Raw genomic sequence first — 13,586 nt, forward strand, 5'->3', positions numbered from 1 at the left:
TCAGGGAAAGGTGATTGTCCCAAATGTCAACCAGGCTGGTTCTCAGCACCATGTCAGGTGGCTTACAACTATCTGTAACTCTAGCTCCAGGGTATCTGATGCCTCTGGTCTCTGAAGGCACCTACACTCACATGCACATACCCACATGTAATCACACACACACACACACACACACACACACACACACACTTATAATTAAAAATAAGAAAAATAAGTCTTTTTTGAATGGCAATAGTAGGAATCTTGATAATCATTATAGACTACATAAGTTCTTCATTGTCTTTGTTTTATAAATTTGTAACAAACACAAATACATTTAGTACATAAACATCTCTGCTCTTTGTGGAGGTTGGAGTCCTCTGAGGCCACCAAAGCCAGCAGAATGCTGATCAGTGAGAGACAAGAGGAAATTTGGTTCAACATAACTCAGTGGCCAGTGTTGATTCATTTGAAAGTCTGACCCTAAGTAGTTTATTTTAGACAAATTTAAGCACAGCGCAATTTGATGAAAAAATTTACTGGTGATAACTCAATTCTATGTGCAAATAAGGCTTGAGACATGAGTACTCAGAGAAGCTCCTTGTAAAGTACAAGTGACGTCTTCCATAAAGATGAGTTCTGTAGATAGACGACATGTGACAGCTTCCATAAAGATGAGTTCTGTAGATTGAGAAAAACAAGCTCATGATAAGGGTCTGGGTGAGGTCTTGGCCACACAGATAGCCCAGAGGTCACCAGGCTCTTAACCACCTCTGCTCTCAGCCTTCTGGGCAGAAACCAGGTTATCCATCTCTCCCTTTAAGGAGATAACCCTGTGTATTTAACATTCCTGGTTCCTCTAGTGCTTATCTGTGAGCGCAAGGACCTCCGTTCCACACCTCTTATCCACATTCAAGCTCTGAAAGATTGTTCAGGAAGAAAGTGACTAACTGTACTGTTGTTGCTAACACAATACCACAGACTGGGTATATTATAAGAGAGTTTTAGTTTAGCTCAAAGTACAAAGTTGAAGGGCCCCATCTGTCTGTGTACTCGCTGCTGGTGGCATTCTGAAGCAGCCGAGGGCATGACATAGCAAGAGACTAAGTGTCCTGGAGACCTAGCTGGACTGGATTATGGTAGCCCCACTACTAAAATAACCTGTTAGTTCATTCATCGACTAAGCACATGGATGGTTAGTCTGTTCACAAAGACAGGGCCCTATTGCCTCTTAAAGGTCCCACCTGACCCCATTTATCAGCATCTCATAACGGGATCAAATGCACACGTGAGTCTCAGAGAGAGCAAACCACGGCAGCTGGTTTGATGTGTGGATGTTGAGATATCTGTGTGGGTCACATCTACTTACTATTTGTCACTGATGATTCCTAGGTGAAAGCTGGTTGGGAGGTCACTCCAAGCCTTCCAGGGAGGGTGCCTCTGCCAGCTGCCTGGGAGAACTGACGGCAGTTTGGGAAAGCTGTTCATTCCGACTGAAGGGGCCTCTGACCTCTGACCTTTGTCATCACCTTGATGCTCAGCACAGCGTGATTAGAAACATAACTAGAAACTGACCGATACTTTATACAAACTGAACTCCTAGCACCCAGGCCACCTCCAGATCTCTCCCTTTACCCTTTCTGCGCCCTTTCCTCGAGGGCAGAGCCCATTTATTAGAATACCGATGTGAGACCCAGCCTGGCAGAGAACGCAATTTCTTCAAGTTGTTTCTTTTCTGTCTTTTTCACTCTTTTCCCCCAACTCCTACAATGTATCTCAGGCTGACCTCAAACTCACAATCCTCCTGCCTCAGCATCTCAAGCAGCACCCCCAGCACGAGCACATTCTCCACAACACGTTTTACTGGCGGCTGGTGATGCAGCTCTTTGGAAAGCACTTGCCTAGTGTGTGTGAAGCCCCGGGTCTGGTCCCCGGCACGACCAAACGAAAAACCACGCTAGCTGAAAAGTGTGCCGTTTATGCTTAACACAGCTGCCATTTACAGAGCGCCTACTGTGTACTTACCCAGTGCAGTGTTTATTGGAGCTCTTCTTCTAGTCTAGGAGGGACATTTAGTTATCTGTATGCAGTAGCTAATGATTTTTATTACACAAGTTCTCTTTTTAAATAGCTTCATGTGTTTAAAAATTGATGTTTATATGGCCTTTTATTATTCAAAATCACCTATTACTAAGCTGGGGAGGTGCTGTGACTGACATGGTCCTAGAAACCTGACTGGGACAACAATGATAGACACACATAGAGAAAACCTGGGATCAGATGGCCATGTGCACTCTGATGGAGTGGCACTAACCACTCAACAACCTGAACCTTGGCACCTTTATTATGTGCAGCACAGGCGGAGGGGTTGGTTAGTCTCATCTGAAAGTCTCTGGAGGCAAGCACACCCAGACTGTAAAGACCCAGGAAGAGGGCGTTGTGTGCTAGAGTTTATACACATGGCTAACATTTGCACTCAGACCAGACAGAGGCTGACATTTCCCATGGCCTGAAGCGAGGGCCCTTGACATGGCTGTGCCCATGTCAACAATCCACATTCACTCAGGACTTCATCTACTCTTCACACATTTCAAGGCTTCCTCAGCTCCCCGCAGGGAGGAAGAATAATTATCCTTCAGACATTCGGCCACTGTGACTGTATCAGTCACACTTATTGGAGGATAGTAAATAAAGCAATATATCTCCACAAATAATGACTCCATAAACATTGTTTCCTCAAACATAGTTACTTCTAGGCGGGCCACAGGTATGGAAGGCTTGCTGTGTGTCAGACGCCATTCTGTGCATCTTACCCTTAGCCAGTCAACCAACAGGCGCTGAGGAGCTGCCAAGAGCCTGGTGTGGTGCTGCATGAAGGTGACAGAGCGATGGGAAAACAGCCCATGGAGCTGCTGTCGGGGGAAGCGGCCATGGCAGGGACGAGGAGGGAACTATAAAGTCTGTGAGAGCATGAAAGGCGCTGCTAATCCTTACAGCAACTTACTGCTGAATTATTTTTAGGAATAAGAATCTGTAAAGGAAAAAGTAACTTGTTCAAGCTAAAGCAGGTGGGGAATGGACAGCGGAAAGGGGCCTTTAGTGGCCTCAGGGCCCCTACCCTACATCATCTCTATAACCATCCCAGCCTAAGCTTCAAAGTGAGTTCCTGGTGTGTTCTTGATCTTACATAAGAGTCCTGTGTTGCAGCTTCAAACTCTGAATCCTACCAACAGAGTACGGCCATATGGTCATGCCAGGGAGAAAGGGCCACCTGTGGTGGTTTACCTATTTTTCCAGGTATTGTAATAAAATATTTTTGGGGAAAAAAAAAGCAACTTGAAGAAGGGTTTGTTCCAGCTCACGTTTCCACAGTACAATCCATCATGGTGGGGTGCCCCAGTGGTGGAGCTTGAAACAGCTGGTCACATCACAATCACATTTAGAAAACAGAGAAACAAATGCATGCTGCATCAATCCCTTCTCTATTTACACTGTCCAGGATCCCAACCAGGAAATGGTGAGACCAGCGTAGGCAGGTTTGCCCAACTCAATTAATGTAATCGGGATAATCCCCATCGCCCGGTCTAGATTCTGTGAACTTGGCCATGAACAGGAACCATCACAGCCAGAGAAGGCAGCTACTCAATAGTCTAAAGGAGTTGCCAGCACTTGATTTACCAAAGATGGGCACAGGAAGCTTTATTGCTCATCCTAAAAACAACCCAGGAAATAGTATTACTGTCCCAATGGGGACATCAAAGGCAAGGAAAGGCCCAGTGTCGTCAAGGTAACAACAGCTAAGGCAGGATTCCAAACCACATCCCTCTGTCCTGAAACAGAGGAGATGGCCGCTCCCAGATGACCATGTAATGCTCTCTCCAGCGCCACGCACATCCTGTGGCTAGGGAACCAGAGGGATGTGGGGAAGTCGTAAGTCTGAACCACTCTCTCCCTCCCCAGAAGGTACGTTAGCTCCCACTCCACTACAGGCTGGGATGGTTATAGAGATGATGTGAGATCTGTTTGTTCTCCTGGCCATTTTGCTTTAGGAAGCTTCAGTTTGAAAATGAGACAAATGGTTTCACCGCTGTCATAAATAAGAAGAGGGGATAAAAAGAGACCTATCTAAATGGCTTTTAAATATTCACAAGGAGAGCTGTGGGGTCTGCCCTTTCTCTCTTCTGCCCATCTTGTGCAGATAGCCTGTCATACCGGCGTAAGGCCACAGCCAGGGCCAAGGACAGTCACAGGAAGTGAAGCCAGCAGTGGCTTGAGCTCTTGCCCTCACAGGACCTTGCTTTGTTAGGAAAGTGACTCAGTAAAGGGTCTTTAATGTGGCCTTCTCAAGCAGCCCAAGACAGGACACTCTGGGGAGCAACAGACAGAAAGAAATGACAATCCAATTTAAAAGAAGCCTGCAAGAGGTTGTGAATTGGTTTAGTCTCTTCAGATACATTTTGCTGGAATGCACCAAATCTTAAAATGTGGTTCCCTTTTGACCTAGCAATTTCCTTTCTAGGACACTAACTACACAAGTGTCCCAAGACACTGGCAGGTATAATTGCAGACACACTTTTCAATTTGAGATTTGCAATCTGGAAAGTGGCAAAGTAAACATGCATCGAGAGAGGAAGGACCGGATAAATTATGATTCATCTCTACAGTGGAGCAGACTGTTCAGAAAGTAAAGAGCATGGGGAACACGCCATGGAGGGAAAGGTTCTGCAAACACTGCTGTGCTGTCCAGCGTGTGGTGGACACCACTACAGTCCCAGCCCTCAGGAGGCAGAGACAGGCTGATCTCTGAGTCCGAGGCCAGCCTGGGCTACACAGAGTTCCAAGCCACTCAGCGCTACGGAATAGAGAGACTCTGTCTAAAAGTAATGCAGGGTACAAGGCAATGTATATATGATGTTCCCGTTTATATCAAATGTACAGGTGTATAAATATTTTTGCGTGTAAAAGACAAGAGTAGTTAGTATACATCAGGCTGTTCATAATTAATTCCGGGGAATGCGCTGGGGTTGGATGTGGCACAGAATAGCCCTTCACTAGTTACTATATAGTTTTCTTTCATGGAAACTTGAATGGAAGCAGGTGGTATTTATGGTTTTAGGACTAGTTGGCCTCATACTTTTGAGATATTTCTCTTACAGAAAAATTAAAAGTAAATCAGACATAGCACTCTAGCAAATGAAGCTTTAAGTACATAATTTTATGTGACATTTTAGCTCTTTTATTAGAATAAAATTCAATATAATAAATGAGAGAACTGTGAACATTTTATTTTGAAATTTATATTAGCCATTTGATCTCAAGTTATTCTAGTTCATAAACACATACTGCATTTCAACTTTATCAATATACCCTTAGTTATCATTCCCGTTCTGGTCCATGAATTCTCACAAATCTGGATACCTGCTTGATTGGCATTTCCACCCAGGAACCCCAGCATTTTTAACTCTGAGTCTAGCAACACACAAAACACCTGGTTTTCTGAGGATAGCCCCAGGCTCCTCTCTGAGTGCATTTGGAATTCACTCTTGCAGAGTTCTTAGCCATCTCTGTAACTGGTGGCCAGGGGCTTCTTCTGTGGTGCCTCATCACACTTGCAAGATCAGGGCTCCCGCTGGGGTGGCATTGTATGTACCTGCTGTATCTCCTGTAATGTGGTTCTGGTGCACCCGTGTGTCTCTCCACGCTCCACCGTCTCCTTTCCACATCCCCAATAGGCCACAAGCTCTTCAAATCAAAGATTGGGGTTTATTCATGTCAGGACCAGCCTCCTGTCTCAGGCACAGTAGGTACCATAGATTCCTATCTTTCCAGTGGACAAACAGAAGTAACCATCTTTTTCTAGCAGCTTCTCCTCTTCCCACCCACCCCCGATTCTCTTCAGTATTCCTCCCCAGTTGATAATTCAGTGGAGCAGCGTAGGAATCGCTAATTTGCCACTTCTTGGATGAGAGCACAGTCCTTTCAAATTCAGTCATGAATGGAATTTAAAGGGCTTTATTTTGATATATTCAGTGGTTTTCAAAGAAAACTTGAAAAATTCAAAACTATTGAAACTGAATACTCCAGTGAGCCCTAAAATTCCACCGAGACTCTTACAACACAGTAGAGATGAGCATTTATGAATCACTAGAGGGTTAAAGACCAAGTCCCCGAATTATCAGTCTTACATATTATCTCATGAGGAGTGCACAAGCACTAAGAACATAATCATGTCATTTACAAATCACTTTGTAATAGCGCCCTGTGATTTCAGCTTATTAGGGGCTGTTATTATCCTATTACTCAGAGGTCATTAGCACATTCTTCAAGTAATATAGATCACATAATACAGAGTGACAAGGAGGACGTGAAGTATCTCAATGATGATGTCTTTTGAAAAGGGCTGTCACGACCTTCTGCCTAGAGTGAGAACCATCCTATGGAGTCTGAAGATGTTAGCCCCCTCCCCCCACTAAATGAACTACTGCAGGTATTGTGGCTTACCTAAAGGGAATATTGACATTTACAATATGCTTTCCCCATGCCAGGCAAAGTACTAAAGCCCTTACTGTAATTTGCAAAACCCTCATGAAAATCCTTTGAAATAAGCTTATTTTCCAGACGAGAAAACTGAACCTCCACCGAGGTTAACTAACAAACATGCCTAAGGTTCCTGACATGCTGAAAGGAAGTGATTAACATGGAAATGCACCTAGCAGGCCTGTGAGGATAGCCTCATGCCGGCCGATGCAAGTGCGCTTTGGTCGCCATTGGCTGTGGAGAGACTGCGAGAAGATCGCACCCCTCTCCCAGGCCTGGCTGATGACAACAGAGCTATAAGCATTTAGGTTTGGGTCTCTCTGAGGGACAGTTGCAATGTGTTGTACATATTTGAGGGTTCCCCAATGAGTGAGCCAAGACTCTCCTGAACCTCTGACCCCCACACTTCGGTTCCTTTCCCTCTCCTGTCCACAAGGCTGATGGCTGCAGATTCTCTACAAGCCTAGCTCTGTCTGTTGGCAGGTGTGGATCCGATGCCTATAATCCTAGGTGGCAGGAAGCTGAGGCAAGAGAACAAGCCTGTGCTACATAACAAGATCCTGTCTCCAAAGAACACAAAAGTTCTGCTTCTGAGCCCCTAGCCCATGACGGCCAGATTGGAACCAGTCATCTGACCCATAAGCCTTGATCCTGCTACATGGACGGCTTTTTCCTGATGGAACAATGGATAGAAGACATCCATACGTCACTCTAAAGCTCATCGTGGGGACTCATCTCTGCCTCTTCTTATATCAAACATCTGTAGAACTGTTAAGCACAAGCAGCCCTGGGCTCTCGCCTAATCTGCAATATCAGCCTCTAGCACACAGTTTCTGCACTTTGGACACCGAGATACATACCTATGAGTCTTCATTCTCTAACCCACTGTCAAGCCCACATGCTTTATCTGCCTGTTCATGGCTCATTTCCTACTACGTAAAGTAAGACCTGAGTGTATCTCTGGAGCATTGTTAGTGAATGTGGTCATCACCATACTTGGGAAATTTCATCATGCTGACACACTGTGAGGTCTCCTTTCATCCCAAATGGCTATTACACAGTGTCCTCACTCAAGGAACTTATGTTTTTAGTTTTTTATGGGAAAATATAAAAGAATACAACAGTGAACTTATCTCTCTCTTGGATTTCTTACAATATGTTAAAGAAACACTTCAGAAATGAAAGCTAAGAGGATGAGCACAGCTCAGAAGTTGCTGAGGAGCTGGTCCCAGTACTACAAACTCATAGGCAAAGCACTAACAAGGCCTCCCAAGTTCTAATGGATCCATCAGATGAGTACAGATTCACGTTTAAGGAGAAGTACATGGATGAGAACCCCGAAAGTCCTTATCTATAAATACATGTGCATTTTAGATTACATTTCTATGTTTATACTAATAGTACAAATGGTGACGTAAGTGTTTACTCTTCGTGGCTCACCAGGAGCATTCGCACAAGTCCCTTCTGCTTCTGTCTCCTTGCTGACAAGCTCACAGCAGACATCTTCTTTGTGAGCAAGGAATGAGCCCATAGCCAGAGCTTCTGTAAGGATCACAAGTTCAGAGCTTCGTGTCTTGACCCCATGCGTCAAGAATCAAGCAGTAGCACCACAGAAAATGCACCAAGGTCCAGAACATAGCTAACATTTTTTAAAAAGGAAATGCTTTCTAATCAGCAGGAAAGAGAACAGAAGGTAACGGCGGCTGTGGGGCTGTAGAGATGATTCATCAGTTAAGAGCGCGTGCAGCCTTGGGAGAAGGGGAAAGGTCTTGAGGTAAGGGTGGAATTAAGACGTGTCTTGATACGTTGACGATCTTGGGACATTACTGCTCAACATCTGTCATAAGGAGTACATCTGTACAGTTGTGATTTGTTGACTGGCGGGGACACTGGGGAATTCGTTGTGAAGCAATTCCATTGTTATGTAGACATCACAGAATAGACTTCTGTGACCCTTCACAATACAAGTCAGTCACTTGAGGTGGTCTCCTAATGCGATCAAGAGACATGTCAAATAAAGCATCCTGGACCATAGCAAACTTACCTTTAAAGTAAAAGGGGTATACCCTAAGGTAATGAAAAAGTACAATACAGTAAGAAAAATCTGTAAGCCAATATCATGACCTCGTTATTAGGTTCTGTAATGGTCATCCTCGTATCCACCGGGCAGTATGACAGGTTTGCACATGTGAGTATCACATCAAACACGTGAGGAATGCACTGTGCCGTGGCATTATGACGCCTATGCTATCAGTAGGGAATTTTCAGGGACTTTGTTTCTTTTGGAACCACTGTGGTCAGTCATTGACTGAACCCTGCTATACAACACACAACTGTACATGCTGTCACAGTGCTGCCTCGGGAGCTGGTGGCCTGGTGAGCTAACTGCGGCCATGGCCAGGCCCCTCTCCCCAGTGTGTGACACACATGAGTGGGGGGTCATTTTTCATAGATTCTGACTAAATATATCTTGACAGAGTTTATAAAATATGTGTTGACTTACTTAGGGGTAAGGCTATTTTAGTGCCCAAAGTTAAAGTAAGCTATCATATATACATTAACTACTTAAACATATATTAATACAGCCAAGCATGGCGTCACCTGCCTATAATCCTACCACTCACAAAGCAGAGGCAGGAGGATTGTAGACTCAAGGCCAGCAAAATCTTGTCTCAAACCCCAAACAACCAGTTGTTTTTTCTGTTTGTGTGTGTGTGTGTGTGTGTGTGTGTGTGTGTGTGTGTGCACGCTGAATCAGTTACTTCTATGTTGCTGTGATAAAATACCATGATAAAAACAAATTTTCGATAAAAGCATGTTTTTTGAGTTTATAATCCCAGAGGGATAAGAGAAGGCAGCAAGCAGCAGAAGCAGGAAGCTGAGCGGTCACATCCCAGCTGCCAACAGGACGCAGAGAGCAACAGGAAGTGCGGCAGAGATGGACTCTCAAAGCCCACCCCCAGGGACGTACTTGCTCACCAAGGCCCCACATCCCGAAAGTTTCCAAACCTCCCCAAACAGTGCCAACACCTGGGAACTAGGTGTTCACACACATGCGTATGCACGCATTTGTCATCCAGACCACCACACACGAACATACATACAAATACAATATTAACTATATGTGTCCTGTGATCTTATCTATTATAAAACTAAAAGAGCAATATAAATTTACAAAATAAGTAAAACATAAGAGAGAAAAACAGTTTCAATGTTTTTCAGTACAATGAAAAGCAGAGAAGAATGAGCTCCCATTGACTTCATTCCACATAAAATTGTTAACAGAGCCGAGAGGAATAGCCGTGAGGAGAGCTATCTTGGAAAGACCATGGGTCTGCTATGTTGAGATACTTGAAGGCTGTTAGGTAGACAAGAACTAAGGTTGGTAAAAACTGAAATAGCCACAGCAACAGAAATGACACCACAGAACTCAGTCTCGCTCCAGCTGTGCGACGCTCCAACCGCTGGCCGGGTGACAGGGTTTAGTCCACGAGAAGTCGATTGCTTTTTGCTGTTGCTGGCATTTCTGTTTCACTGATCCAAAGAGTCAAGTAAGAATCCACAGGTAACATGGGAGCCCTTACCCTTTTGGAGGAGGGGATGGGAGGGGGGCAGGCTCCGGTGGAGCAGGAGGAAGGATGAGAGGGGGATCTGTGGTTGGTATGTAAAATGAACTTTAAAAATTCTTAAATAAAAAAAAAACAATCCAAAGTTCTATAGCAGTTTTAGATTTTTTTAAGAAAGCACTTTTATCCATTCTTGCTTTCTAATGCAATAGGCCGCCTCTGGGGAAAGCGGTGGCTTTGGCAGTGAACGTTGAGGAATATGGGAGAGTCAAGATGCGTGGCCTTAAAGTCTTCCAACCTCGGCATCTACATATTGTGAGGTGGTGGCTTCACCCGGAACAATGGAAGATTTACCCAGATGTGGAAATAAGTGGCTCGAGGTGCACACCTGCCTTGCACATTTAATCTAGATGAGGAGACAAAACTTCACTTCAAATAGTGCCATGCTCTCTCCGTCACCAAGGATGAAGCTGGCTTTGATACAGTACAAGGAAACAGGTTTTCTAAGAAGACACAAATAAATGCCAAAGGGAAAAAAACTTCCCTTGAAAAAAGCCTAAGTGAAACCTCAGGATGCAATTCTATACCACCATCAAAAGAGAGTAAATGGGAATGGCAGAGCTTAACTTTGACTGCTGCTTCCCTCTTCAGATCATGAAAAAAATCACTTGGTAGGACACAAAATAAGGGATACAGCATAAGGGGACTCAAAATGTTCTAATAAAGAAAGAAGCTACCATCAAATTGTCCCCAAACTGAACCCGTAGTAAAACTGCTCTTTTGTGTCCCTTTCAGGGAGCAACAATGTCCCACGAAATGATTTCATTCTGTCATTGCCAGGCACTTACTCACAGGAGCACGCGGAGGCTCTGACAAACTTCCTTCATATTGTTCAGGGCGTCCACCCCCTCCTGAGAAGTTCATACTCTTCCTTTACAAAGAGCACGACAGTCCCCACCTCTGGCATTTCCTCTTTAATAAACAGCAACTCATGAGTGATAGGAAAAACATCATTAAACACGTTTCCTTTAGTCATGAAGTAATTTAGTTGCCATGGTAATCTTTAGGAAACTTGAAAAATACTTTGGATGGGTCATTTCTAATGCTTATTTCTAAGATTCTAGAACTTTAAAAAGGTCCTGAAGGACAGAAAAAGTGAAAATGCTTTCCTGTTCAATATACAACTTCAGACTCAGGGACTGAAGTCAAGCTCTTCAAAAAGCAACATCCATTACCTTTCTGACAATCACCGCTCCATCACCTCCTACCCATCAGCATTCCCAGTCTATCCAGACCTGCCCCACTGAGGGAAAACAGTAACTTGGGTCTCTTTGGCAGGGACAAAATTCATGCACGAGACAAGCACTTTCCCATAATTGCCCCCAAAGCTTTCCACAGTGAACACTGTCACCTTCACCAGCCATGACAGTTTAACAAAGGAACTGTGGCAAGTCAGAATTCAGTACATTCAGGCTGCTACCCCAAGGAAGCCGCTGTCCAGCAAGAGTCTAATGACTCACACCTCTAGCTGCTCATCATCCACATCAGGGTTCAAAGCGTTTCAGAAACAGTCCAAAGACTTTTGAGCAAACAGGTCCATTTGACGACTGACCTTCAATCTTTACTTCACAGCGTCCTCCGACCATTAGCCACGAATAATACATGAGCATTTCTCAAATAGGATGTCACGGACCAAAGATGGTCAAAGGCCTTTCATCTAAAGAAAGACACTATTGTTGGCTTCACCAGACTCTGACTATAGCCTGGCTTTTTTTTCAAAGAACTTAATTAATTAAAATAAATCGTTTTGTTGGAGTTGACTGAGCAGTCACACACCATTTGTTTCCTTCTTTTCTAAGGGCCTCTCCTGGTCATAGGAGAATAAGATAACAGAAACTAAGACAGAGAAGGCTGTGTGGTAGGAAATGTACTGCACTGAGACAGGAGACTACTCTGCTCTTCAGCAGACCATGTCCCCACTCTGTTGCTTCATAGGAGGACTGAACTACAGGAAGCCATGTGGCTCAAGTCAATGTACAAGACAAGATGAAGTTAGGCTCAAGGAGAGGGGTGGGTGGGAACGAGGTATCACCACAGCTGGAGGCTTCCTGTTCCCCACAAAGCAGGACAATGCTCCATGGACTCTTAGAACATCAGCCTGTTTGGTCTTAGGAGCTGAGTCTTGAATTCCGGTCTCCATTTTGATTCTTCCTCACTGTGTGAACTAAGAGAGGTTGCTCACTGCAGCCTTAGAGTCTCATCCACACAACGAGGGTGACAGCGCCCACCTCACAGCAGATGGGGATGACCGCATGTGCTGACACATTGAGAGCCTTTGAAACCCAGGGAGCGTCTTCTAGACCCTCTTGCCCTACCTGTCCCCAGACATCCACCAGACTGTGGGCCTTGGACATTCTACCTGTCCTGCTGTGATGAGCCTGGATTGTGAGCTCCATTCTGCTCTCAAATGCAGCACTAAATAGACCAGCCTCTCTTCAAACACATGAATCCAGCAATCACATCACATAGCAGCCCCTCCTGGAGGTGTCCTCCGGCTCCATAGTCAGTAACACTGCCTCTTAAATACTCTTTTTTGTGGTTCCAATAACGGCACCGTCTCACACAACCAGCTTCAGTGTTTCCTGGTCACTCCCTCCTCCTCTACAATCTTCCAATGAATGACTCTAACACAAATACTACCTCTCCAGGAAGTGGGCGAGGGGGGCAGGCAGAGGTTGTCGAGTCCCATGGAGGTCCCTGGGACACATGCACTATGAGGAGGGTACTGTTGCCCGAACAAACCTCATTAGCTTTCCAGCTGCCTGGTATGTGGATCTTTCTATTGACGGTGATTATGCAAATGTGATATTTGTTTTAATGAGCATGTCAGGTGTGTTGGCTATGCCATTATATATGATTGACTGTGGTATTAAAGTAACAGCTTGGTGACAACTGCGTAAGACAATCCAGAGGTGTGAAAACAAAGATCTGAAGTTTTCTAAGAGTGGCACAACCACCCTGGGCACAGGAGTCCCGATTCTGCAAACTAGTTCCCATGGCAGGAAGTGTACATTCAGATAGTCAACTTATACCTAGGTATCTTCTGCCAGATTCCTCCAGAATTGTGAGTGCTTGAGACTCTAGCTGGTTGTACTGGTCACCTTTCTGTCACAATGACAAAATACTCAAGAGAAATCCAGGTTGATTTTGGTTCATGGCTCAGGGGTTTCAGCCATGGTTGGCCACCCCTCTGCTTTTAGTCCCGTGATGAATCAGAAACACCATGGTGGGAGGACATGGCGGAGGAAAACCGCTTGTCTTGTGGCAACTAAAAGGCAGAGAGACAGAGTGTTTGTCAGGATGGGGCTAGGGCACAGGAAAGACCTTCAAAGACATGTCCCCAGCACTCTACTTCCTCTGTTTAGGCCCTACTGCCCCTGGACTAACAGCCCGCTCAGATGCAAACTCATCGATGCATTAGACCACAGAGATCAGCATTCTCGT

The 13,586-nt window shown here is 44.8% G+C and overlaps 2 long non-coding RNA genes across 2 annotated transcripts in view; one reads left to right on the forward strand and one right to left on the reverse strand.

Annotated features, from left to right (window-relative positions):
- The first annotated feature begins 3,796 nt into the window (after nucleotides 1-3,796).
- LOC143271785 (uncharacterized) lies at nucleotides 3,797-7,644 on the forward strand. The gene is made up of 2 exons (XR_013048915.1): nucleotides 3,797-3,942; nucleotides 7,000-7,644. It is a non-coding gene; the product is annotated as an uncharacterized LOC143271785 (long non-coding RNA).
- Nucleotides 7,645-9,711: 2,067 nt separating this feature from the next.
- The window catches only part of LOC143271784 (uncharacterized), a 29,547-nt gene continuing 25,672 nt past the window's right edge, over nucleotides 9,712-13,586 (reverse strand). The window contains exon 5 of the long non-coding RNA XR_013048914.1: nucleotides 9,712-13,410. This is a non-coding gene — a long non-coding RNA (uncharacterized LOC143271784). The remainder of the gene's footprint in view (nucleotides 13,411-13,586) is intronic.

This window comes from Peromyscus maniculatus, chromosome 2, assembly GCF_049852395.1.
Source record: "Peromyscus maniculatus bairdii isolate BWxNUB_F1_BW_parent chromosome 2, HU_Pman_BW_mat_3.1, whole genome shotgun sequence".
Classification (NCBI taxonomy): domain Eukaryota; kingdom Metazoa; phylum Chordata; class Mammalia; order Rodentia; family Cricetidae; genus Peromyscus; species Peromyscus maniculatus.